Source organism: Protopterus annectens, chromosome 2.part2 (genome assembly GCF_019279795.1).
Source record: "Protopterus annectens isolate FY-2018-M chromosome 2.part2, PAN1.0, whole genome shotgun sequence".
NCBI lineage: Eukaryota > Metazoa > Chordata > Ceratodontiformes > Protopteridae > Protopterus > Protopterus annectens.
Window position 1 is genome coordinate 669,606,429 of NC_056730.1, and position 27,397 is coordinate 669,633,825.

Sequence of the window (27,397 nt, forward strand, 5' to 3'; positions counted from 1 at the left end):
GTCTAAGAGCAGGAAGGAATGGTCTCAAAAATGGAAACACTCCACCTCAACTTAAACAAGCAAATAAGTCTCCTAGTGAAGTACTCCAAAGCTAGCTACGAATTCAAATTAGCTTCCCTAACTAAGGATAACCGCAAGGTGTTCTTTTAGTTACATCTGTAACCTCAAAGGTAAGGCCCAGATTTACATTGAACTTGTAGTTAATGGTACTAAATATATAGAACTTGTGGATATAGCAAACCTGCTGGCTGACAGGTTCAGTGAAAGCTTCACTCCCCTGTCCCTGCCGCATATACCCCAAAGCATCCCAAACACCTGTCCCCCAACTAGTATCTCGGAGGAGCAGGTTTTAAATGTTCTCTCCAAAGTGAAAAACATAGCCTCTATGGAACCAGACAACATCCCGGACTATGTTCTACATGAGTTAAAACAGGAATTTGCATCACCGTTGAGCATGCTTTTCAATCACAGCCTAAGCACTGGCTTCATCCTAGGGGAATGGAAAACAACTCCCATCATCCCTTTGCACAAAGGGGGTGCATCGAAGGATCCCAAGAACTATAGACCCATTAGCCTGACCTGCCTATCTGCAAGGCCATGGAACAAATCATTGTGAACCTTATTAACAAAGATATAGAAAATCTCCAAATGTTTGACCCCAGTTTGGCTTTGTCAAGGAGAGATCATGCCTGTTAAACTTGGTGGACTTCTTCAAGACAGTCACCAAAGCCCTAGACAGGGGAAATCTGTGCATACGGCCTACCTAGACTTAGCCAAGACATACCTCTCAAGCATACCGAATTCCTCGGTATTTACCATTTTTGGGGTCAAAATCATGGGGTACCACGAATTTCCAAGTGGCCCCTTTAATTTCCGAATTTCCCGGGTTGTTGTTTAAATTTTGTTGACATCATCACGTGCAGGGGTGCACGCGATGACATCAGCATCATGAGCAGACTACCAGCCTGTCAGAATTCAGCTTAGGGCTGGAGGGGTTGTGTGTCTGTTTATTTTATGTACAGTACAGCAACCAGCAATGTGGTTCGTAATGTTGCCGTTACATATTAGAAGTGCAGCACTTCCTTCCCCAATGCAAGTAAGTTAAGAAATCCAAAAACTGGGTTGCTTACTTCCAATCGTGACATTTTTTTGAAGCAAGTAAGTTAAATTTGATAATGTTGCTGCCGTTACAGTATTAGAAGTGTAAGGAGCTGCTGCGGTGCCGATATGTGTAAAGATGTTTTAGAGCTGCAGTTGCTACCGATGCTGAGTCGATGCCGTATTAGTGTCTGGTAACTGGTTTATTTTACAGCTGTGTGTAGTCTATATGATGATTTCCATAGCACATCACACATTTTGCTGAGAACAGCAAAGTTCAAAACCCATTAAACAAGTTAAGGCTGTCACTTAGGACTGCTAGACTGGCAGACTTTGGTAGCATGACTACTGAAATGCAGCTTTTCTTGTACTCCATCTTCGACAAAAAAAAAAAAAAAAAATGCTATAACAAGGAAGTTCAAGAAGATCGGTGATGTCCTGGGCATTTGTAATACTGTGTTATGAGACAGTTACTCTTTCACCTGTCCTTGATTTTGCCTCAACTTTATGCACTGTCTCTCTTCCTCATAACATGTTTGACTTGCCAGAAAATCATTGAGAATTACAGTCAGTGAGTCACTAATGCTGGAGCAGCCGGACACTAGAGTTTCATACTTATATTGTGGAATATGTAGTTTTGAGATGAACTTGATAGCTCTGCAGAAATGTGTTCTCTAAAAATATATGGAATCACATGTTCTCAGCTGTGTCTATAAATATTTGGAACTATCTGTGTGTATGCATGTGTACGTACGTTGACCTTGTCAAATGCATGGTTGTTTCTGACACTATGTTGCACCCTTACTAGCCATTGTAGTACAATAGACGGTATGATTCTCTAAGGGCTACATTTCCCACAATATACTTTGTATTCTTCTCTACAAACGCAATGGTCACAGAAGAGTGTGCTATCAGTTATCTAGTTACCCTTGTAAACAATGGAGACATCAGAACAGGCTAGCATAGCAATGATAACTTTGGTGTGAATGAAAACCAAGGTATGACATCTCAAGTACATTGTGGGTAATCACTAAGAAGAGCAAAGGTAAAAACTTGTGCTCCCCCCCCAACACACCACAAAAGCAACTCCTATCCAGAAGTTTTTATTTTGCACCCAGCCTTCATTCTGTCAACACTATCACAGTCCTATTGTTTACTCAACTGTACCTTTAAACTGTTCCTGATTTTCAGGGAATCCTGATTTAGACTGGAATTTTAGATCTATCCATTTTGATACATCCTAAAGCTGGTGACTATTCGAGAAAAGATGAATTGCACTTAATAAATAATAGCAGTAATTAGTCATACACTTCTTTTACTTCAGAAAATCTATCAATGTCTCAGGTTAATATCACTCATACTTTAAAAAGGTCCCTGATTGTCCCAGACTATTTCTGGCTCTGTCCCTCATTCTGTTGAAATTTTTCTTTGATTGGTTGGACATTTATTTTACAAAGCTGTAGTGTGTGTCTGTTATTATGCTGCTTTCCAAAGCTGTAATGTGTGTCCGTTATTATGCTGCTGATGCTTTGTGTGTGGGTGTGTGTGTGTGTGTGTGTGTGTGTGTGTGTGTGTGTGTGTGTGTGTGTTTATGCTGCTGCTGCTGTGTGTGTAAAATGCCCTACTTACATATACCTGGTGGCTTGAGTTACTCAGGCTCAAACCCTGTACCCTGAGTACAGGTGACAAGAGAAAAAAAAAACACCACAAAGCGAATTAAGATAAACTAATGAGTGAAAATAACTGGAGCAAAGAAAACCACAAAACCATGCAGATAAATACAAACCATTTAATGGTGACAAGAGCCTGAATTTCCTACCCACCACAACTTCTGCCTGGTTTTCTGGATTTTTGTGGCAAATCAGTGAAGGATTGAATTCACTAAATAATAACAGGCACTTGACCTTCAGACTTCATATTCTTCAGAAAATACATGGTAACACAAAACCTTTTATTCTAGCAATTTTCTAAGTTTATAAGATCAGTACTGGTTTTCAGGATTGTGGCAAATCACTGAATGATTGAATTCACTAAATAATGACAGGCATTTGAATTTCAGACTTCACATTCTTCAGAAAATAAATGGTAACACAAAACCTTTTAATCTAGCAATTTTCTAAGTTTATAAGATCAGTATTTGAAATTTGTTCCTATTATGGGGCTGCATTCCCCCATTATTGGCTTTGTCCATGTTTTTTGTGCTAAGTGAGCTAAGTTGAGATCTATGGTGAGAAGTGAGAACTGAATTCACTAAATGATAGCCATTTAAGTTCCATTCTTCTTATCTTTCAAGAAACTGGTGATTTGGCATAGTGGTATGTTGCACTGACTGTAGTGCTCAGGGTCCTGTGGCCAAGACTTGGGAGTGAAATACATTGTGGTAAGACAACATTTTATTCTAGCAACTTTCCAAAATTATACAAGCAATGTTTAAAATGTGTCCCTGGTTTTTGGCCTTTTGCCCCCCCTCCAAAAAAAAAAAACTGAAATTGAAAATAAGTGCGAGAAGCTGTGCAAGATGCCCATGGCTTACGCTACTGTCATTCTATTTTTATTTATATATATATATATATATATATATATATATATATATATATATATATATATATATATATATATATTGTGTGTGGGTGTGGAAGTATACGTTTATTATGGAAATGTTCTGAATTGGGCAGTTTTTTCATTACTGGTTCATGCATTTTGTTCCATTGCCTACTGGAAAAATGTTCAAACAATAAATTTATAATGAGCTCTGTCTAACAAGTATGCTGTATTATACAAGGAGTATAATTTAATAAAGTCAGGAAGGTGTATCAAAGAACACACGTATGTTTCTTGTTTTTTGTGCAAGGGTCCAATGATTTGAAAACAGCCCAAAGGTAATCTTTATCCACCAATGGCCAGATACATTTTCTTTGGATGTGGTGTGGGTTTCAATGCTGTTTCAATGAATGTGAGTTTTAAGGGCAGAGAAGTTTTAATGCCAAGTCTATTTTAATTGTGAGACAGTATTGCTTTGTTTAGCAGATGTCTATTAGTGTTTGTGCTTTGTGCTATAAAATGTAAAAATAAAATCCAAATAATCATTGCAGACATAAAGCAGTATACACACATTAGTGTTTATGGTAAATGGAGAGAAATAGCCAGGTAATGGGACATTGGAATGGCTGCAGGGGGACTCGGCTGCCATATTTTGGCTGTCTGTTCTTCAGTTTACATTTCAAAGTTGATATCCCACAATTCCATTGGAGTGAGGGGGATTACACAATTATGTATGCAAATTTTATGTTAATCAGCATACAGATTTGTACCTATTTTTCATGGGCCTTGTCCAGATTTTTGATGTTTCCAGGTTGAGAGGTATGAGCCAAGACCTTTGACAAAATCTGCATTCAGGCATCATTAATAAACTCACCCAGCTGGTTATCAACCCATATATTCTCAGGTGGGTTGCAAACTGGCTCACTGATAGAACTCATATGGTTAAAATAGAGGATTCCACCTCCTCCAGCAGACCTGTAACCAGTGGTGATCCACAGGGATCAGTTCTGGGATCCCTAAAAAGTAATGTCTTTTGGCTTTTCCCAGTTAGGGGTCGCCACAGCAGAATTCTGGTCTACTAACGATTGGCAGTGAATTTTTACGGTGCCAAATTGCCAGCCCGATGCCCAACCTTCAAAGAAGGCACACTCATTCACGCGCCTACCTGCATGTCTTTATACATCACTTGACCACGGAGAGGACATGTAGACTCCACACAGAAAGCAATCCAGCCAAGAATCAAACGGGAGAACCTCTTGCTGTGAGGCAACAATGCTAACCGCTGCACCACCGTGGCCTACTGTTCAGAATCTACTTCTCTGAAGTGCAGGCTAAAACTAAAGGACTGTGGCTGACAAAGTTTGCTGATGAATTTAAACTGGGAGCGATCATTGAAACCCCTAGCAATGTCAACATCCTGCAAGAAGGTCTTACGGAGACCAATGACTGGTGCCAAAGTCATGGTCTTAAACTTAATGCAGAAAAATGTATTATCATCACCTTCGGCAAAAGTGATATTCCTGCAAACTACCACATCAATAGCAATACTTTAAGCACACAGTCAATGGTGAGAGATCTAGACACACAGGTTGCAACAACCTTACCTTTGATCACCATGTTTCCATAGTGGGAAGAAGGGCGTTTTATATTGCTCATCTCATAAGTAAGGGCATTACCTCCAGAAAAACAGAGGTTATAACCCCCCCGTACTCTTCCATCATCAGACTACTAATACAGTACAATGCTCCCTTTGGTATATTCCTTTCCAAACACCTGCAGCAATTGGAGAGACCACAAAGCTTCCTTACAAAGAAAATTCAAGGTCCAGAAAGATCTGTCTTATGCAGATAGACTGAAATCATTGTAACTTTAATGTGTGTCATACAGACTGCTCAGAGGCAATCTGTGCCTTGCATATAGAACAATCTCTGACCCAGCTTTGATGGAAATACTTCACATTTGCAAGTCGAGTGGCATACTGTTCACTCACTTGAAGGACCTTAACCTGGTATGTGACATCAACAGAACTTACTGGAGAGACAGACTTGTCTCACAGAAATCACCCCACCTTTGGAACAAGCGTCCTATTTATGTTAAACAAAGCACCTCATTTGCTCTATTAAGTGAAATTTGGGAGATTGGATAGGTAACCTGAAATTCACCCCGGGGTTTCCACTTGTGTCCCTCTTCAACAGGGGCAATAGGTGCTGATTTTAGTGTCTGCTTGAACCAGACACCCTTGGGAACATGGTTTGAACTTGGCTAGGCTTGTAAGGGCCCTGGGACCATTAGCCTAGTAATCTCCTATGATCCTATGATCAGACACGTCCAACTCTTAATGCAGTAGAATGGTTCCATTTAAATCATCTCCCTGAGTTTAATGCCAACCTCACCTTCTTCAGAGATACTCAGATTAAAACCCTAAATACATTTGCAACAGCCAGGTTTGTTAGGAGTATAAAGGGTAGATTACACTGAATTACTAAATCTACTTGTCATGCTATAGCAGCCAAGGACACAGTATAGACAGCCCACAAGTCAAAGGCCATAAACTGTACAAGATCACTCACTGAACCCTTATGAACAAATGTCCTCTGATGATCTGACAAGTTACGAGGGACTACGACACTGTCTCTCTGTTTATGGACACCATTACACCAACAAACATAATACAAATAGCAATCTTCATATGTCTACCAGTGACTATAATACTAAACAGGAGTATCACACAAGCCTTAGTTTCTGAGGTACAGACATAGGTCAAGGTTATTCCTCCAGTTAAGAGTTTTGTCCCATAGAAGTTACAAACTTCTGTTATATAAGTATCCTATGATTGTTGGATAAGATACTTGAAAAGTGGCTTACCAGCTGCTTTCCAAGTATCTAGATGAACAAAACAAACTTGCTCAAACATAGCACAACTTCAGATAAGGGGACAGAACTGATACAAATATTACTATACATAGGTTTAATTTGGTGTAATTATTTAAACTGTAGCTGTTTTTATATTATTTTTTAAAGACTGTAAAATGATTATTCTTAAAATGTTTTGCAATACTTTTGAGCTTTTCTATCAGGGCTTCCACTGAAAAATGGGCTCCTACCCAGTGAGACTTTCCCACTAATCAAATAAACAAATATAGTGGTTATTCATGCATCTGGTATAAAAAATGGTCTTGCAAGGTTACCCTTTTTCTACACTCATCCAAAGCTTTCAGCTTGGTAGACCACAACTAACTGTTGCAATGACTAAACTAAATTAGCTAGAATATACAAGAATTCCAGATGCATCTTAAACTGTCTCTTTGGGAAAAATAGTTTGTTTCATGTAAATATGCAATTTCCAACCACAACCAGTAGAAATATAGGTAATACGGTTTGGGTCCATAATATTACCGTTGCTATTCTCTTTATTTCAGTAGCTATAAACATAATGAATCAGTACAAAGAGAGCATATGGCAACACCAGTATTGTGAAGAATCCACACTGATAGCCTGTGTATGCTTCACAAACAAACAGATGACCCATCTGCAGAGGCCCTTGTCCAGACGGGTTAACTCATTAGCTGATGAATTTGATTACTAGTAGCAGACTAATACTCAGTAAATAAAAAGGAATAAAAAAAAAAACGGAAAACAAAAACTTATTTTCTTTGGAGAGCTTATGCATGATGTTGTGAAATCAGATCATCTTTTATGCTATCATTCTGAACTCTGGCATATTGATCAAATACAAAGCAATATAGCATCTTAGGCTATAAACTAACTTTCAAGAACTGTGAAAGAGACAAATTAAAAAAATGAACCACTTTACAGAACTAAACAGTTCATAACACCAAGAATCAAGTGACCATTGGCTAAGAGCATTCTTTTACCCACACTGATGTATGGAGCATTGGTCATGGGCAAAGCACTGCTGAAACACTAATGATGAACTATAAAGCACCTACAGTAGAAATGCTAGTTTTGTAGCTAACCTACCTTCATCCATATATCATAGCAATGCATTTAACAACTTAGGGTATATGTATTTCAAAAACCGAATCCAATATGAACAATTATTTTCACCCATAAATTACTTCATAAGCAATCACCCCCACATTCAGTTTTCATTTGTATTAGAATGACACAAACCAAATGAAATAGTAAGCTCCTTTATTCTACAAATGTTATACACCACCGAAAGCAACTCCACAATGGAAGCTAGAGCTCCCAGTCATTTCCTACCTGCAAAGCTGAATAAGCATCATGTCTTAGTAAGGTTTATAATAAACGCAAATGAATTCAAATAGATCAAGCCTACACAAAGCTGTTGAAACATGCTAACATAATACATACCTCGCAACCTATTAGTGCAAAAAATCTGGACAAAGACAAAAATAATGGGGGGCAAAGGCAAAAAAAAATAGGGACAGATTTTAAATATGAACAGTCTATTAAAACAGTTGTTAAGCTATGATTGATCATACACTGACTTTGTTCCTACAAACATCTAATTTTAAAGTGAGAAGGTTTCATGATCAGTATGAACCTATGAACCTATAGTATATACTTTCTTATTTTTGTTTCCTGCATCGATGTACATGTACTAATATTGGCAAGATGATGGTGTTTTATATAGTATGCATTATGTTGCTGGTGTATAGTTTGCATATATTTCTACACTTGGATATCTTTATATTATTTACTAACTTCTACCATGTGACATATTCTTTTTAATTATATTGTACATCACAACTCTCAACCTCACAGTGCAAGAAATCTGGATAAAGCCAGAAAGAATGGGGGGACAAAGGCACAAACATAGGGGCAGAATTTAATTATTGCTCCTATAAACTTAGAAAGTTGGTAGAATAACAAGTTTTGCACAGTTATTTATTTTGTGAAGGATATAAGTCTGAAACTCAAATGTCTGTCATTATTTAATATTATTTGCTGATTTCATTCAGCAGACAAAGGCTATTCTTATTAATCTATTTGTTGCCAGAAAACCACAGTTTTTTGAGGGACAGACCAAAAACATGAGTCAAAAATCAGGACATTCTGCCAAAATCTGTACAGTTGAGAGATTTGTACTTGTGATTACTGCAGGGATCTTTTATCTTTGGATCCCTCACTCATTTAAGTCAATAAACCAATCAAGGAATAAGTAATGTAGTTTAGCTAAATTTTACTATACATGTGTTCTTCATTTGTAACATTCTTCTACATTCATTACTGATTTTGTATTCCAGGACTCATTTAAACATCAAAGAACTTACCATACAAGTATTCCATTTTATAAGATTAAGTACATGTGTTTACCTTGGATTATATCACATATCATTATATTGGAATAGGTTCAGTGTTGTTTTTCTCTTTTATGGTAGCCTTGTCAGGAACCTCTTAGCTGTAAGCCTAAGCATATCACATTACTTGCACTGTATGGTTGCATTCTGTTTTAAATGTATATACTGTACTCTTTTTATTAGCAGAATGATTTGCCAGTTCTCATTACAATTGTAGCCAAGGAATCATGCGAGTCTTTATTTATACAAACAAGGAATTGCCTGCAGAATTTAAAGTTGCATGTAACATTACAATTGATTTCAATTTCATACAATCTATGCATATGTTATGATACTGAGTACAGAATAAAAACATTAGGCAGATATTCCAACAATAAATTAATAATATTGAAGCTTACTATCCTGTTGACAGTGTTTTCAATGGGTGAACCTATTTAACGACTTTAATAAATTGTTCATCTGCATAATACCTGATGATTGCTTTATAACCTGTGGACTGCCAGACTACTTTGGTAACTCATTAGGATAAGCCCATATAAAAACACATTTTTATTTCCTGGAAATGCGTCAGTAGCCTACACTTCAATGGAGCTGCATACATTGTATGACAGTAGAAAGGCCAAAGGATCTAGTGAGTTATGGAGAATGGCCATTCAAGTGTCAGGATCAGGACTGGCATATCTAGGGTTTCTACAGATACTTAACCAACATCGCACTTCAGTCCACTTGGTATCCTGGAGTTACAAAGATCATTTGCCTTTTTAAAAAGACACTAGATGCAGAAAAATTGGCACAGAATGAAGCCCACATTTATGAAAATTCATACTGAAGAGGTAACAGAAGTGCTTGCAAGACCACTGCACATCCCATGGAAATTCAAGGACCAACACAGACTATAGGTAGACTGACATATTTTAATATTTTATGTTATCTCTCTCACTGACTCATATTTTCTTCTGTGTTTTCTTTCCTTTCTTATGCAAGCTCTTCTCTGTACTCCTAAGCTCTTCTATGTACTCCTGAGAGCCATTCAGCCTAGATTTTCTGCTCCATGAGCTCATTGCAGGACTACACTGACTAATGGCTGTTCTTTATTCAGAAGCTGGGAGTTCCAGATTTCATTTAGATACTCTGGATTTCCAGAATAGAGTCCTTTCCACCACCAAATTTGCGCTGGCTACACAATGCTTTAATTTCTGTTGATGGAAGTGTTGCAGTAATGCAAAAGTATATGATCAGAAGGGTACAAATAGAGGAAAATGACAATAACTAATATAAAAATACATGGCACAATTTTCCATTTCATCCTTTACTATTAAATTAGATAGCATAGTTCTCAGCACACTGTTGCAGCAGATGCCAATGAATAAGTGTATACCTCCTTAATTATCTATTAATCAAAGGTAAACATTCAGTGGGCACTGATGGGGAAATACATCTTACACTTTGCAAAGTTGTGCTGTAATTACTTGCATTGCTCCATTTTTGTCACTTTACATCTCTTACATGATTCGTGCTCTAGTTTCTTTTGCATGGTATTGAAGCACAGCCTGTGTTGGTGACATTTCTGATATTATGAGTCTAGCACTGGCATTATATTCCCTCATAGTTTATGCAGCACTCTGCCTAAATCATTCCATAATTAATAAGTCTGCCTTAATGATGAGGAAGACAAAGGCTATTCTTTTTAATCTGTTTGTTAGATGGGTGAGGCAGCTGTGAGTGTCTTTTTTCAGCTGCACTATTTGGTTACATGATAGCTTAGTAACAGATTATGCAGGAGGAATTTAAGAAACCTAACCTGAGGCCTGAAGAATGAAGTATAAATGTTGCTTGTAACCTCTATCATCTCTCCCACAGCACCAGAAGAGCTCACTTACATATAAAAGAATAACATATTTTAATATTCTCGTGGTTTAGTACTAAATTTTGAGACATTCCAGTGGCTTGTCACTCTTTTGTAGGTCACTGAAGTATGGCTTGTGACAGATAATGCATGGAAGGATAATGACAGCAAGTATTTATAAAACATCTTTAATATGACAGAGCTGATATACAAGGTATATACTTGTGCTGGACAATTGTGTATGTCAATTCAACTACCATAATATACCATAATTATGTAGAATGGATGTAAATTTATCACTGTTGCATTTTGTTTAAAAGCAGATATTTGACCACTTTTTTAGAAGCTGCATCATGGGAGGAACTGTGAAATAATTGGCTAACCTACTCTAGTGAGGGGGAGACATGCAGCATGATGACTCATTTTGGAAAATCTCTGTGAGGATAGTTAATGACTGTCTTGAAAGTGAGTACAGTGTTGAAGTGAATAAGCAACCATAAAATGGACATGTCATTTACTCTGTGTATGGCAGACAAGCTCCATTAGAAAAATCACCCATAGGACTGAGCACTCTGTTCCAACAGTACCAAGTTTAATCACAATTCCTTGTGAAGAGTGAACAAACAAGGCATTGTCTGTCTCTATCTGTTTTAGATGTACTACAGTAGAAACCCCATGTCATAAGGACAGACATAACATTTTATAGCACTGTTTAGATAATTAATTTATAACTGAAGTGTTATGATCATGCACAGTGCTTACAACTCTGTGGAAGCATTAACCTTCATCTTCAGCAGAAGTTTCTGAAGTTTCTTACCTCCTGCCACAGAGTAAGAAACTTAGTATCATGGTCAGTCTTTAAAAAAAGTACTGGGTGTGATATTCAATTGCATCCAACAGACCTTGCATCCAAGTCATGTACATCTGTTTATTCATCAGCTTCACTGAGGGGGGATGATATAATAAGCACATGGTTTAACTTTGTTTATGCCATTAATTTGTATTAAAGATATGGTGCAAGCCTCTAGGTCGTGAAACAAAAGGTGAACAGCTAACACACAATCTATTTTGTTGCTTGGATACAAGGTGCCTTTTGGTTCTATGCAACAATGTTTCAAAATGAAGATTTCCAATAGGCATTAGGAGTAGGGGGAGGTCTACCTAAAATACAGCTTTAGTGTATAGTAGAAATAACCCTATAAAATTATATATCCACTCTATGAGGGATTTCAATAGTCAAATACTGGGAGTTCAGTCTCAAAATTTGTAAACAGTATTGTGGTTACTTATTCCACACTCAGAACATTGTATGCATTAAATATATTCTTTACAGTCATTGCAGGATCCCAGTAACTATTGCAAGCAAAATAATGTTTTTTTTTAACTATACGAACTATACACGAGTTTACACATTTTCTTCAAGAAGGTGTAGGTAGGGTGATTTCATCGGGTCTACACCGTAAGCGTGAATGCTTAGGTTGTCGAATATGGCATGATCGACACCTAATAAGAGAACCGCGAGTTCACTGAATGCTGGAAACCATGAAATTCGAAATCCCAATTCGGCATAGTCGGCCCTTCTGCGATGAAGCTCCGTAAGGTAAGTGTGCGATAGTTATAGGGTTAAGGTGCGGGTTAAGGTAAGTGCATAGATAGTAATGTATGTAAAGGTTAGAAGTGGGCTTTGGTTAAGTGTATGTGTGTGGATTATTTATTTTGTTTGGGTATAGCTTATTAAGGTAAGTGTGCGATAGTTACAGATGTTAGGGTGCGGGCTAAGGTAAGTGCATAGAAAGTAATGTATGTAAGGGTTAGTGTAAGTTTAGAAGTAGGGTTTAGGTTAGTGTAGATATGTGGTTTATTTATTTTATTTGGGTGGGTAGTATGTAGCGAGCGGTGTAATGGGAACTGTGTTTTGTTTTTGTTAGTGGGTGGAACAGTGTTGGCCAAGTAAAAGTATTCAGTGATGTGTTTTTCTGCATTGTGAGGTTTCGCTGACTTGTGCGTTTGCTGAATAGGTGTCAGTCATGTTGAATTCGACAACCTAAGCGTTTGCACATATAATATAGACCCGATTTCTTCTAACCAGGAGCTAATATTAGCTTTAACTTAATCTGATAACTACAACTCAAGAAGGATAATGTGGATACAGTAATTCTCAAGAAGCTTCCATCAGAGGAGCTATATCTTGAGAAAGGTGGCTGATAAGTAGGGATCTTGAAACCATGTTCATAACATTTTCCAGAAGGAAGCTCTAGGAAGACCCCAAGATGACTGGAAATAATGAAAACTAGCAAAACTCAGATGTGCATCAAAACAGGAGGTTATAACACTCAACCATTTTTATACCAAGATTTTCCTATTTTTGATCAATAAGAGGAAAAGTTTTCCCCAGAGAAAGATGGCTAAACCCCATATGGTTCACTAGGGAAGAGTACAAGATAGAACTCATTAAGCAGCATCAAACTGATAGACTGAATGCTACAGCCATAGATGTTTGGTTAAATATTTAGGATACCAACTTATTTCCCAAGGGGAACAAGAATCTAATATACAGACCTTAAGCTGGGTCCAACTTGGCATGGAGGTCTAATCTATAGAGAAAAGATGAAAGAATAGGAAAAGCTGCACATATTTAACCTAGTACAGAAGTCAGAAGGAAATGAAAAAGAGTTTCCAATATTTTAGCTAAACTCTTGGCATACAGTTTAACATCTATAACTAATAAGGGAAATAGTTTTTTAATTAGATAGCAAAGTGGGGCTCTTCCCAGGTGTAGGCAAAATCATGTAGAAGAGAAAGAGAGATAAAGGATAGGAGTTGACTGAATGAAACAGTTGAAAATATTAAAATAAGTGAGTCAGACCAGAAGTTAAAACTCCATGTACATCTCAGCATTAAACCCACCTGGGACTGGGACCTTTCTTTCCAAAGAAGAAATAGCCCTTTGTACTTCCTGCTTGAAAATCAGAGTATGTGAATGAGTTAACCAAGCATCAGTCAATTTGTGGAAGGTAATTTTTGACAGAAAATTGTAAACTCCTTCCAGATAGACATTGGAGTTGTCTGACTCATATAGATTCTGAAAAAAAGAGACAAAAATGTACCATTAATGTCTTTTGGGGAGTTAATTCAGGTCTTAGACAAAGGCAACCTAACTCCAGGAATAATTTGCTGTTCTCCTTCTTAACTTTAGCCAGGAAGAAACAATTCCCTAGTCTTTGTCCTTCTCTTCCTGTCTGAGTTGTAGCTTGGTCCAAGTACAATTGAGATTTCAACTGTATTGTATTGCTTAACTGCCTTTGAACTCTTTTATATTACCTTATAGAAAACACATTTTTAAACGTATCTGATTTACATCAGTTTCACAGGCTGTCTCCTGTTCAAGCCCTTTAATTTAATTTGTGAATAAAGTAAACAAAGTAAAATTGGCCCTGCTACAAATGGTTTTGATCTTCAGTTTGAGTGAATCCCATGAAACCCTACATGATATACTAGTAGGGAAATTTATAGATATGCAAAGAGAAACATCACTTTCTCTCAGAGTGAGATCCAATAAACTACACGTAGGCTTTGCATGAAGTTTACACAGAGTTTATGTGTTTGCATAGTAAGCAGCAGCGGTAATTACACATTCAAGCCACACACAGTGTTTAAACTTAAACAAGCATGGTTTTGTGGCTAGCAACAGTGTTGCCAGCCAGAAAAATGTGTAAAGCAGCATGGATACAAGCAGCCATGTAGACATGTTTACCTATAGGCAAACTAGGTATGTGGGATTGCACGTTATGCCTCAGTGATTGCCAGGGTTAATAATATAGCAATGTATATGGTCCAAATACAATATAGGACAGTGTATACAGTGCAGAGCACTGTGGAATGCCACTTCAGGCAATTTGAACAAAAGTTGTCTAAATTAGCTGTAACAGTACATGGACTGCCATTTAAAATAAACAGAGAGAGAAAGTGTGTGCGTTGAATAGGAACACACAGATGAACTGCAGGAATGAACACAGGGAAAGAGGGAAGGTGAAACATCATAATGTACAGCAGATGACGGCATGTAAATGGAAGACAGTTGTAGCAGGAATGCTCATCACATAGCAACATGGTATAGTAAGGACTGCACAGTGAAAATGTATATTATGTGACTGTCAGACAAGATGACCTAATGGAGAAGATGTCTTTGTGATATGAGCATCCTAACATGAACAATGGAAAGAACATCTAAAAATGTATATTATGTGACTGTCAGACAAGATGACCTAATGGAGAAGATGTCTTTGTTATATGCGCATCCTAACATGAACAATGGAAAGAACATCTATCAGGTATGTTATATACAGTTGGGGTTGGGTGCATATTGTGAAGCTGTGTAAACTGATTTGTCTGAATATGACTGTAATGTCAGTAGAGGTCTCCACCAAGTGGGGCACAGTTACAGGCTTATGAACAACAAGAAACTGAGGCATGCACAATCATGGACAATATCAATAATCCCATGTCTTTGACATAACATATGTGATACTGAGTGATCATAGATGGTTCTTCATGCACACACTTGTACAACTATTATGACATGTCAGCGATCTGCAGGGGTAATCAAGCACACATTCTTGATACTGTAACATCAGGAGGTGTTAGGAGAGACACTGCTATACCTGTATGTGACATTATGATAAATCCAGGCTAGTTGACTGGTGTGCATAACATATATATGGCACAATCTACACTGTCACAAACGTAACCTATGTCACCAATGTTATCAGACAGCTATGTATTTACTGTGTGCATCACTAGAACAGGTATTACACATGCATCTGGTATAATACTGGAATGAGGGTTCTCCACCATCAGACAGTAATGTTTATGCAACAAAAAGAATACCTAGGTACCTAGGTATGGCCAATAAAATGAGTGACAGGTTACTTTGGCAAAGAGGTACACTTCAGTTACATATCACTGGAAGATGTGCATGAAAAAGTGTGCATTGTACGCAGTTACTGTGATGAAGGCTGTGAACTGTGGAGGTATTATAGTCTTTGATGTTGATGTCCTGCACATACTCAGGAGCTGTGTTACATACACAGAGCAGTCGTCACTGTGGACACATGCTGGTGGATGTTCCACATGTCATCTACCCCAGGACACAGGTCACATACCACTTGCTCTGCTCAAAGGGGTGTGATGTTTACATTATCATTGGGTTGTGTGTTTGTTTTCATAACATAACAAATAACTCCATGTATCTGTTTCATCTCATGTAGTGTCATGGCTGCAGCAGCAGCAATCTTTGGTGTGTGTTGATACTGTCTGTATTATACTAATATCGCAGTTGGAGTCAATGATTGCCCACAGTCTGTAATCCCCCACACAGCTGTTTGGGCACAGGATGTGTATGTCATTCTTGATGTCTGTGACTTAAATAATAGACAGAAAAAAGCCTAGCATACAGCCCTGATGTATGGATCACTAGACTCGAGATATAGGTCACTTCAGGATCACTAGGCTCAAGATATAGGTCACTTCACACAACAAATTTAGATGCCACGTATGTGATCCAGTGGTCTACCCACTTGGTGATATTGGTGTTTATGGCCACTTGTGACAGTGTTGAGTTAATACCTCAGTGTGGGTTTGTGTCAAATGCCATGGCCTGGTCAAGTTCCACAGGATGATAGTATTGTCATCATTATCATGCCCTCAATGACCTTCTTGAGTACATCTAACAGATGTAACAGACATGAAAGTAGCATTAACAACTCACACAGGTCTTTTGCATACAGCTGGAATATTACCAGTGTCCATTTAGAAAAGGTCCATGATTACATGGTGGTCTACATCACAGATCAGGAAAGTCAGGATGTGTCTATACATGCATTCATCAGTTGCTGCCCCCCCCCCCACACTCAGATGGATGCATGTTGATGTACTCCCTTCTATGGGAATATATTCCAGCTGGAGGGTGTGTTGAAGTGTGGATCCAGCTGTCTCAGGTAGGTGTATATTTTGAGTCATGCTATAGGCAATCTGTGATGTTGTCAAAGCCCATTGATTCTGTGTGATAAGCCTTGGGGAAGGTAAGACAGTGCATACTGCCTGTCATGATCTGGCCTAGAGTTTTTATACAATTCCCGACTCAGATATCATTGAGAAATTCTCCCAACTGGGTATTAAAACTTACATCACAAGATTGTTAACCAACTGGCTCACCAACAAAGCACATACTGTGAAAGTTGGTGAATCAACCTCCACCAGTAGAGCTGTTACTAGTGTCATACCCCAAGGATCTGTGCTTGACCCTTTACTGTTTGGAATCTATTTCTCAACATTCCAGGCTAAAGTATATGGCCTTTTGCTTTCCAAGTTTGCTGATTATTGCATATTGAGTATAATCATCTAGTCCACCAATAATGTTAACATATTACAGGAGTGGCTAACACAGACACATAATTAGTGACAAGGCCACATGGTCTACATATAAATGAAAAAATGTGTCATTATGGTTGCCTTCTGCAAAGTGGAATTCCTCGCTAATTACAACATTGACAACCCCCCCCCCCCATGCTCACGCCCAGTGGTGCAAGACTTGGGAACATACATAGATAGCAATATGAACTTTGACCACCAAGTTTCCCATTTTTGTAGTGGTATGGAAAGGCTACATCGTGTACCTCATAAGTCAGGCCATTGTTTCCAGATCTGAGGATGTTATAACAGCACTGTACTTGACTGCCTTCAGAACACTAATAGATTACAATACTCCCTTTTGCATGTACCTCATCTGACACCTACAGCAGCTGGAGAGACCACATGGGTTTCTCAGAAAGAAAATACAGAGCCTACAAACCATGCCATGAGATATGTGGATGAGGTGACTTGTGCCTGGCCTACAGGCCAGTCTCTTACCTTGTCCTGATGGAAATACTGCACATCTACAAATCAGCTATAGCTGATGACATCAGCAGAATCCGGTGAGAGGAAGATGGTAATAGCAACGTCCCACAACCTGGTGTAAAATGCTCTCTATAATGTCAAACAAGTTCACCAACACACACCCCAGTTGACTGTAGTGAAAACAGAAATCTTACTAATCTAAGTACACTGACTAGAAAACTCTGTATTTAATGTAAGCACCACAGCACAAGTCTGACTTTGAGAGTGTCAGACAACACTTTATAGGTGATGACATCAGTAGTGTCTGGTGAGGAGAAGATGGTAAGATGGTAATAGTGTCCCACATGCTGGTGTAAAATGCTCTCTCTAATGTCACGCAATTGCACAAACACACACACACACACACACACACACACACACACACACGCACACACACATGAACACACACACACACACACACACACACACACACACACACACACACACACACACACACACACACACACACACACAGGTTGACTGCAATGAGAGCAGAACCCTTACCTATCTAAATACACAGACTTGAGAACTCAGTATTTTATGAAAGTTCCATGACACAAGTCTGACTTTAACAAGGCTACAGGACAATTTATAGTGGATGACATCAGCACTGGATGTTGGAGAGAAGATGTTGGGAGGCCTGCATGAAGTGGATGTGTAGACATGTGCAACTGTCAAAATATTGGGCAATCCATAGGATTGGGGTGGTAATGGCAGAATACACACTTATACTCTTCTGACTCAATATACATACATACACACACACACACACACACACACACACACACACACACACACACACACACACACACACACATACCTTCCAGCTGACTGCAGTGAGAACAGAACCTCTACCTAAGTACACAGACTAGAGAACTATTTTACACAAGCACCACAGCACAAGTCTGACTTTCACAAGCTCCAGGAGAATTTATAGTAGATGGCATCAGCAGTGGATGTTGGAGTGAATATGTTGTGAGGCCTGCATGAAATGGATAGCTAACCATGTCCAAATGTCAGATATTAAAGTTCAGCATTTTACAAGATTGATGAGTGTGCAATGTGTAGCATTTGGTGGTTGTATTTCCAATGTGCAGGTTAAAATTTAAGAGACAGCCTTACAAACTAAATGCAAACAGGTGTCCACATCACTACAAGTATTGGAAAATCTGAGTGTGTATTGTCATTATAGAGATGTGTCTGTTATGTATATAAGACAGCATTTGTCATTTGTTTTTGTAGTGCAGTTGATATATTTGTGAACAAGTACTGAGAGACCAAGGTTACAATGCATGGGGGAGGTAACAGTTGGCTGCATTGTAAATATATGTTTTTTCCTATATAGTGCCTTCATTTTGTCTGTTTCCACATATAGTTTCATGGCACGATCACTAAATGGACAGTAAACAAAAGTAATACATGCTATTGTCCACTTTGCATGGTGCGCCACCAAGTAGCTTGTTTATGTGGTCAATGGCAGATGACTGTGCATGCAAGATACACATTTCTGCTGTTTTCCCTGTTTCCAAGTAGTTAAGCAGTGCACAACTGCAAGCCTCCTTGCTAACATTATGAGAGTTGTCAGTACTGAGTGCAAGAAACACACCTACTGCTTAGCTGACTGCGTGGTACAGGTGTAAATGCATTGACACATTTTTTTGGATCCCAGAGGATACAGGGTTTGAATCCAGGTATATTTAATACTTTGAAATTTAAGTAGTGATAATGCAATGAAATAATTCTTTATACTACATTCACTATGTGTCAGTGTGTGTGTTAATTTAGTACAATGTGTTTAAGCAAAATTGCGTGCAAGTAACTGCACCATTGAAGAGCTTTTCACTGTCATTTGGCATTGGTGCATGGTGCCAAACTCAGTGCAAATACAGGGGCCAAAATGTGAAGGGCTCCATTGTTTTTGTTTTTTTTTGTAACTTATGTATGTTGTGTGTGATTCTATTTTTTGACCAGATTATAGGTGTTAAAATGGGGTAGATAGGAAAGTGGTGAACTGGGGAGCAAGCGGGGCAATACCAAAGGGAAAGCAATATAGGAATGTGCAGGAGGGAGGTAGGAAAGAACCATGGCTATCTATTTCTTCAATAGTGTAAAATGAAAATATGTAAAGAATACTAGCTGAATTTGGACTGTCACCTCCACAAAGAGTGGTGACAGCAACACAGTCATGTTGTATAATTGGAACAAATCAAGTGTGTCAAGAAGACGTGTGTGAAGTGGAGAGCTATGTACGGGATGGTAATTTTTAGTAGAACAGGTGCCCTTTTTTACTTCAGTAAGAGAGGAATGCTGGGTAAAGGATGTTGGCATTTCTAGGTCAGGTAATGTGGGTAAGTGAGGAAGCAAATAGAAACAAACAGGACAAACAAGACAAAACACAGGGATGGTGAGGGATACAAAACATTAGGGGACACCATGATTGGGGTAAGGGAGGAGATAACACAAGCTCATGCCTGTCAAACATGGGACAGTGGGAATCTAATTCTCAACCACGGGGCTATCAGTGTCCCCTTACTCAGCTGGCTGCTGGAGTTCTTGATGTCTCCTCATCTTATAGACCATGAGGAAGAGTGCCTTTCCATCCAGCATAGGCATACACTGGTGCTGAACACAACCCCACACACCGACTGTCATCTTGTGGTGGGTGATGAAATCCCCACCTCTGCCAGTACTCTTGGAGGGTACCACAGTGCCAGTTGCAAGGGTAGTGCTACCTGAGGGGGAGGTAGTGCAGGGTCAGCAGAAATAGTACTGTCAGGTTGTCTCACAGATCTTCTGGGCATTGGTGTGGGAGCCAGTGGAGTGGGGGCAGGGTGAGCCACTGGTGTTGGCCTACTTCCTTGTGCTGTGAAGCAGTTAGTGATTTGTTAGAGATGTATGCTATGGAGATATTTTGACAGCACATAATAGAAAATAAAAAAAGAGATAAGGTTGGGGTGAGGGAAACAAATAGATAAAATTAGTACCATCATATGTGAAATACAATGCATTATCACAATAATACAACTATCTTATCTGAAGTTTTATGAACTACAAACTATAATTATGGATTGCTGAAAATAATTCTTGCATTGTGCAGATATTGCACACATGCTTGGTCTAGTTATACAGATTAAAATTAACAGCAGGGCATGTATGCCACTTATGTAGAATTTAATTTATTTAATATTATTAAAGGATTGCACTATATTATACTTGTTACTGGTGGTATTTAAATCCACAACCTCTGACTGCAGTCTTATAAATGACTTCTAAAGCTGGTTTGTGCTACAGACTGATGCATGCATACTTGATTTTACAGTTAGGATATGCATGCTTACTACTGTATAGAAAAGAAAACATTTTTTTTTTTATTTTTAAATCTACAAGGCTGCACACATACCACTTGCTTCCCTGCCTATTTGTATCAATTTCAAAATTAGCTATGAAAAGAAAAGAGCAGAAGAGCATTATGCATACTAGTCTCGTCTACCTATATCTTTCTATGTATTATAAATTCTCTTTATTAGCATAATTACACAAATGTGGGATGTTGCTAGTTCAGAACTCATCCAACCACTGGTTGAGTTACCCCTTGCCTCTTTTTAGGCAGTTAAAGGGATGCCTACACTGTTCTCCAGTGCATGGTATGCCAGTTGTGCCAAATATAGTTGTGGCCAGAATATATCAAGGGTCAGACTTGTAGTGGGAGCTGGTATAATCCCTCTGCAAAAGCCTTTGGCTGTAGCATGTTACCAGGAGTCCAATAAAGATTCTGGGCTTCTGAACACCCCACCTCTGCACCTTAAATTGGACACCTTCCCCTCTACCACCAGGCATATCTAGTCCAAAAGCAGTGCAATTGCAAATAATGATTTCCCGCCAATTCCTGTTATCACATTTATTGGTAGTGCGCAAACCCAAACAATGATGCCAACCACATTCACATGATGTTAAGCAGAAATCAACAGTGTCAAAACAGAGAGGAAAGCAGTTTTGGAAATTGGAAGGTTAATCTGACACTTGACATTAGTTTGAGGGGTGTCTGCTGCTGTAACTGTTAGGTGATATAACTTTGCAGACATGCACTGTGGACATAAATTTCATGACCTGACACATGTTTGGTTTGGCTTTATACACTGATAAATTTGATTTTTACTGTGTGGGATTCAAACCCATGCATAAGGAACAGCACATTTTCTTCCACAGCGGTGATTTTACATCTTTGCCACAGAAGAAGTACTTCTCAGACACAGTCATTAATTATTTTTAAATACAGATGACAAATTGAGGTGTTAACCATGTATGTGTATGACCTGAAAAGGTCCTTGTATATACATTCATTTGTGCATGTGTCTTATTTAAGTGTGAAGGCCATACAAGTCCAGATAGTGGAAATATACTTACAGAAACATAATAGACAGTATACCCTTAGTCATACATCTGAACCTTCAAAACACAGTAAGGGTGTCTTATCCCTCATACATATAATTCATATCAGCTCCACTGATTATATTGTCATTTATAATTATGTATAAATTGTTAAAATAATATTTAATATAATATGAAATGGAACAACAGCAAAAATGTCTGGAATGTCCTGTATTAGAGCCCAGAACCATGTGCATGACAGCCCTACACTTACACCTGCTGTCACAGGAATATTGAAATAACACTTGGATATTTTCCTGTTCATTACTATAAACTAAACTGTCGCAACACTAAAAATATGTTGCACTTCTTATAGTAGAACCCAAGACCATCTGTATTACAGCCCTACACTTATACCTGCTACCACAGAAATAGTTAAATAACAGTTGGATATTTTCCTGTTAATTATAAAAGTCTGTGTGTTAACCACTCCTCAACATTGCTTAGTGGTGTTGGGTGATGGAAAGTAAAAAATGCAACAATGTATACTTTTGACATTTAGGATATCTACATCTTGTCTGCAGGCATTCTGTCTGCTTCCTGTGTGGGCCAGTAGTCCAGGTTTGCATGATGGTAAGCATCGTGCAAATGAGATAAGCAAAGCTAAATTAGGTTTAGACTTGTGATCATTGCTTACATGACATCTATCATGTTTCTTTATTTCCCCTTTTTGCACTAAGTGTGCACTGTGCAAATACTGGCCATATGTATAAAAAAGGGAAAATTACAAGGAAAGAAGAAAAGAAATGTATTAAACAACAGTACAAAACATTTGTTGGTATACATGAAATATTTTTACACAGATCTGGATTTGAACTCTCACTCTATTGAACCTTCAAAACACAGTAAGGGTGTCTTAACCCTCTTTCCACATAAACAGCTTTGCAGCAGAGAATGAAAATCATTGTGCCTACATGAAACTGCAACATCATCCACAGTATTAACACAACAGATGACAGATGACAGGTGTACACTTCTGAGTTGTTTGTACATGTGTTAATTTTAGATGTAGTGCAAAGCATGATCATACAACCATTTATGACTATTGCTTGCAGAAATACAGGTTTGGTCTTCTCTTTGTGTTTGTTACTCATTTTTCTTCAATCTGACCAGTAATCTGAGACATGCAGTCTGTAAGGCATTTTGCATAATTAGGCTTAAAATGTGTGATGAATATACAGTTGTCAATAAATGCAGGGGAAATTGAATGTTACTGAACAGAAAATGTGTGCTGCATACTTACATTTCAAACCTTGATACAATTACTTGGCTAACACACCCACTGGAGGTAAGGGAGTTTGAATTGCTGTTGTGTTTTCACTGTCTCTACCAGTGATCCTTCACAGTTGCAATGCTTTAGCAACAAACACTGAGGGGTTGCCTGTATTATGTTCACATCTGCTACATGGAGATCAAAAATTAGAATTCAGCAATTCTAATGAGTTCACCCCTCATTTGCATCTTCACCGTGCTCATGGCCTAGAAACTACACTATAAAAAGAAAAGCGTGTAGCTAGAGAACATGAAGATGAGGAGACTTGTTTATGTGGATAACACAGTTAAAGATTGCTATTACCATATTTGGCCACACTTTGGAAAGCTTCAGTACAAATGTTCATAAATCTGTCCTACTTTCTTCTTAAAAAAAATACTGTATTTCTTTAATTTTACTTAATATCTTTTATTATTAGTCAACAACTATTGCTGTAAGTGCTAATAGATTTATTATAGTTTAGATTTTCATTATTTAGTTACTCCCCCGGATTCATGAATCCTGCGCAAGGCACAGGCATAGCGTATGTGGGACAACGCCAAATATGTCCGCCGAGCGATTCAGGTACGAACCAACTCCACGTGCACTACCAGCGTACGCCAGATCTATGCAGCCCTCGGCATAGGTATGCAAATCACCCCATGCACAGTGTTGCACCATGCTAATGAAGGCATACAGCGATTCACGAAGTGGTGCAGGCGTAGCGCAAGCCCATGGAAATGTAAACCAAAAAACATGGTTTACATTTTCCCAAACAGAACATTGGAGTTATGGAAGCGGACCAGACTTATGTATTACAAAGTTAACATATGCCAATGGCGAAATACACAGCCAATGGCACAAGAAAAGATGTACAACACCTAAAAACAACATTTAATGTCATGTCCACAGTAATGCACAGTACAACCGCAGGGCATGTGTGTGCAAACAGGAATACAAAGGAAATATATACAAATGTCATAAAATCGCAATGAAAGACAAATTAGGATTGCACCATAATATGCAACGGTAGGCATGGCACACCACAAGCAAGGCGCAAGGGTTGCCAGGGGCCCGTGACAGTGTTCGGTGCTGTAACTATGAACTAGTAGTCAATGCCATGCAAATGAGGCAGGTGATACTGAATCGCAAATGTCCCGCTGGATTAAGGATGTACGGCGCAGTGCTATAACACCAAGGAGTGCATCAAAGGTGATACATGACATCAGCAGAGGGGTGTGCCACCGTATCAGTAAGCACATTGGAGCAATGCAAATCTGGCCTGGCCGTTGCTAAGCAAAGCTGAAAGACAGGGGTGGGGAGGAGGGTGTAGAACCGTTTAGCTGAAAGCACACATGGTGCCCGAAAGTGCATGTGTACGGGGATGAACTTGTGCCCGAAACCCGGTAAGCGGATGCACGCGCCGCGAACAATAGCACAAACAGAAAGGTCAGGGGAAGAAAAGAAGGAAATGCCAAAGCAGGGTAATTGGCGTACTAATGAGCAATTAACACCAATCAACTCACGGCGGCCAATCGATGGCAGTAGACAAGCCTGCATGCAGAAACCTGCAAAACAGGATAGGGGAGGCATAGGATTGCAAAGAAAGGTGGGGAGGACCTGGAATGCAAAGATAGGAGAACTGTCATAGCAGAGCAAAGCAAACCCACAGTAGAGCGGCAATAGCACACATTACGCAAGATAAGCCAGATCTAGGAAAATACAAATGAAAGCAGGCAGCTGGATGCATGCCAGCAAATGGTAGGTGTAACGTGCACAAATGTAAACGGAAGGGCAGGAGGTAATTCACGGCATCAAAATGTAATGCAACACCAAAGGCAGCACAATAATGGTTTCGTAAATAAAACACAGAAGATACCCTGTAGCCACGATCGTACATACACACCCTATGACATCATCAGTGTTCGCAGCAAAACAGTATAAAGTGTGAAAGCACCCAACACACACCTGTGTATTCCCAAACACCGCACCATAGGTGTAAACAGACGGGGAACTTTTAAAATGTACATGTTGTGAGCTGCCATAGTTGTGATTCATCAGCATGTGTTACAGACCGACGGTGTTGTGGAGGATGATGCCGACAACCACCGTAGGCCTCGGAGGAGGAGAAGAGTGTTCTGACCAAGGGTAACCTACCAGGGGCTACATGATCTGGAGATAGTAGAGCATTATAGGGTGGACAGGGACATCTTACAGCAAATAGTAGAGCCATGCTGGCCACACCTGAGAACCAGAAACAACAGAGGGGAACCCATCCCAGTGGACACGAAGGTATGTGTAAGCTTGCGAATACTAGCCACAGGTACCTTTCAAAGGCCAACTGGAGATATAATGGGGATCTCATAGGCATTGGCATCCAGGGTACTACACCAGTTCCTGGATGCCATGTTACCACATGCCAATGAGCATATAAACTTCCCCCGGACTCAGGAGGAGTTGGCCAGCAATATGCGTCACTTCCACCGTGTGGCAAACTACCTGGAGGTACTGGGTGCGATAGACTGCACGCACATACAAATTAAGTCACCACCCAGTGAGTATGGTAGGTGCTATATAAACCGCAGGGGATTCCACTTCATCAACTGCCAGGTCGTGTGCAATGCTCAGGGCATTATCATGGATGTGTGTGCTGGCAGCCCTGGAAGCTACCACGACTCCCATATCTGGTATGCCTCACAGCTGTATCAGGTATTTGTCAGGGGGGACATCCCACAAGGTCACCTTGTGGGGGATGCTGGCTATGCACTGGAGCTGTGGATGATGACCCCCTTCAGAAATGCACACACACCAATGCAAGAGCGCCATAATGAGGCACACGCACAAACCAGAATCATCATAGAGCGTGTGTTCGGGATGCTGAAATCACAGTTCCGGTGCTTGGACACATCTGGTGGAGCCTTGCAGTACTCTCCAGGCATGTGTGCCCACATCTTCATAGTATGTGCCATGCTACATAATATGATCCTGCGGAAACAGCTGCAGCAGGGTCAAAATGGGGGAGGGCCTCACAGCCCACCACAAGTGCCAAGGCCAACACAGGCACAGAGGGATCCAGACCATGGACACACTGTGCCAGTTCCAGTAGGCAGATGGAGGCATGCCCAATATGCCTATGCCTTCGCAAAGAGGGAACGTATAGCACATACCTTGACAGTGTAGGCTCCCACGGACTGACACCCCTCCCCACCTGCACACACAGTAACATGGATGGCACACAAACACGACTATCTGCCCTCAAACATTGTACAGCAACAGCCATGGGAACATGGAAATGTCAACACCTGAACAGTAGATGCACCCATCACCATCTGTCGGTGCTGTGTGTATAGGTTCCCAGGTACATCGGTAGGTACACGCCCGATTGTCAGAGGCAAAACACCAAACGGGGCAAACAGTGACTCCTGTCACCACAACATCGAGTAAGCAACTGTTGCGTACTGGAGCAGAGGCAATCGCGGGAGCACATGTGAGTAAGCACTGTCCTACACACAGTCATCATGGATTACCCGCCGCGTTACTGAGGGGCTCCACAAAATGTAATCATGGATGTTGTGTCAAGGCAGGGGATGTACCCATGACAGACATTCGTCACCCCGGCATGCTGCATCCACGGTCGTATGAAGGTGTAGCAAATTATCTGGTGTAGCTAATTGTGATATACATACCCAGTGCCAGAGTACAGCCAGTAAACATCACATGGACATACCATTAACTGGGCCCATCAAGTTGTAAACTAATGGAGTCATCCATGTGAGTGTAGTGTGGAGTAACTGCTGTAGTGTACTGCACATACAAATTGACATAATTCGTGTACAACCCCCAGATGTCCAAGTGGTACATGCAGTGACTATCGTGCATGTTCCTGGTCCCATGTCCCGCAAGGGATGCAACGTAATCCCGACGGCATGGGTAATGCATTCTGGATGCAGGTCATAAGAATATGTGTAGCACACGTTAGCGGGAATAAGTGTTGCCCACAGCTGGTAA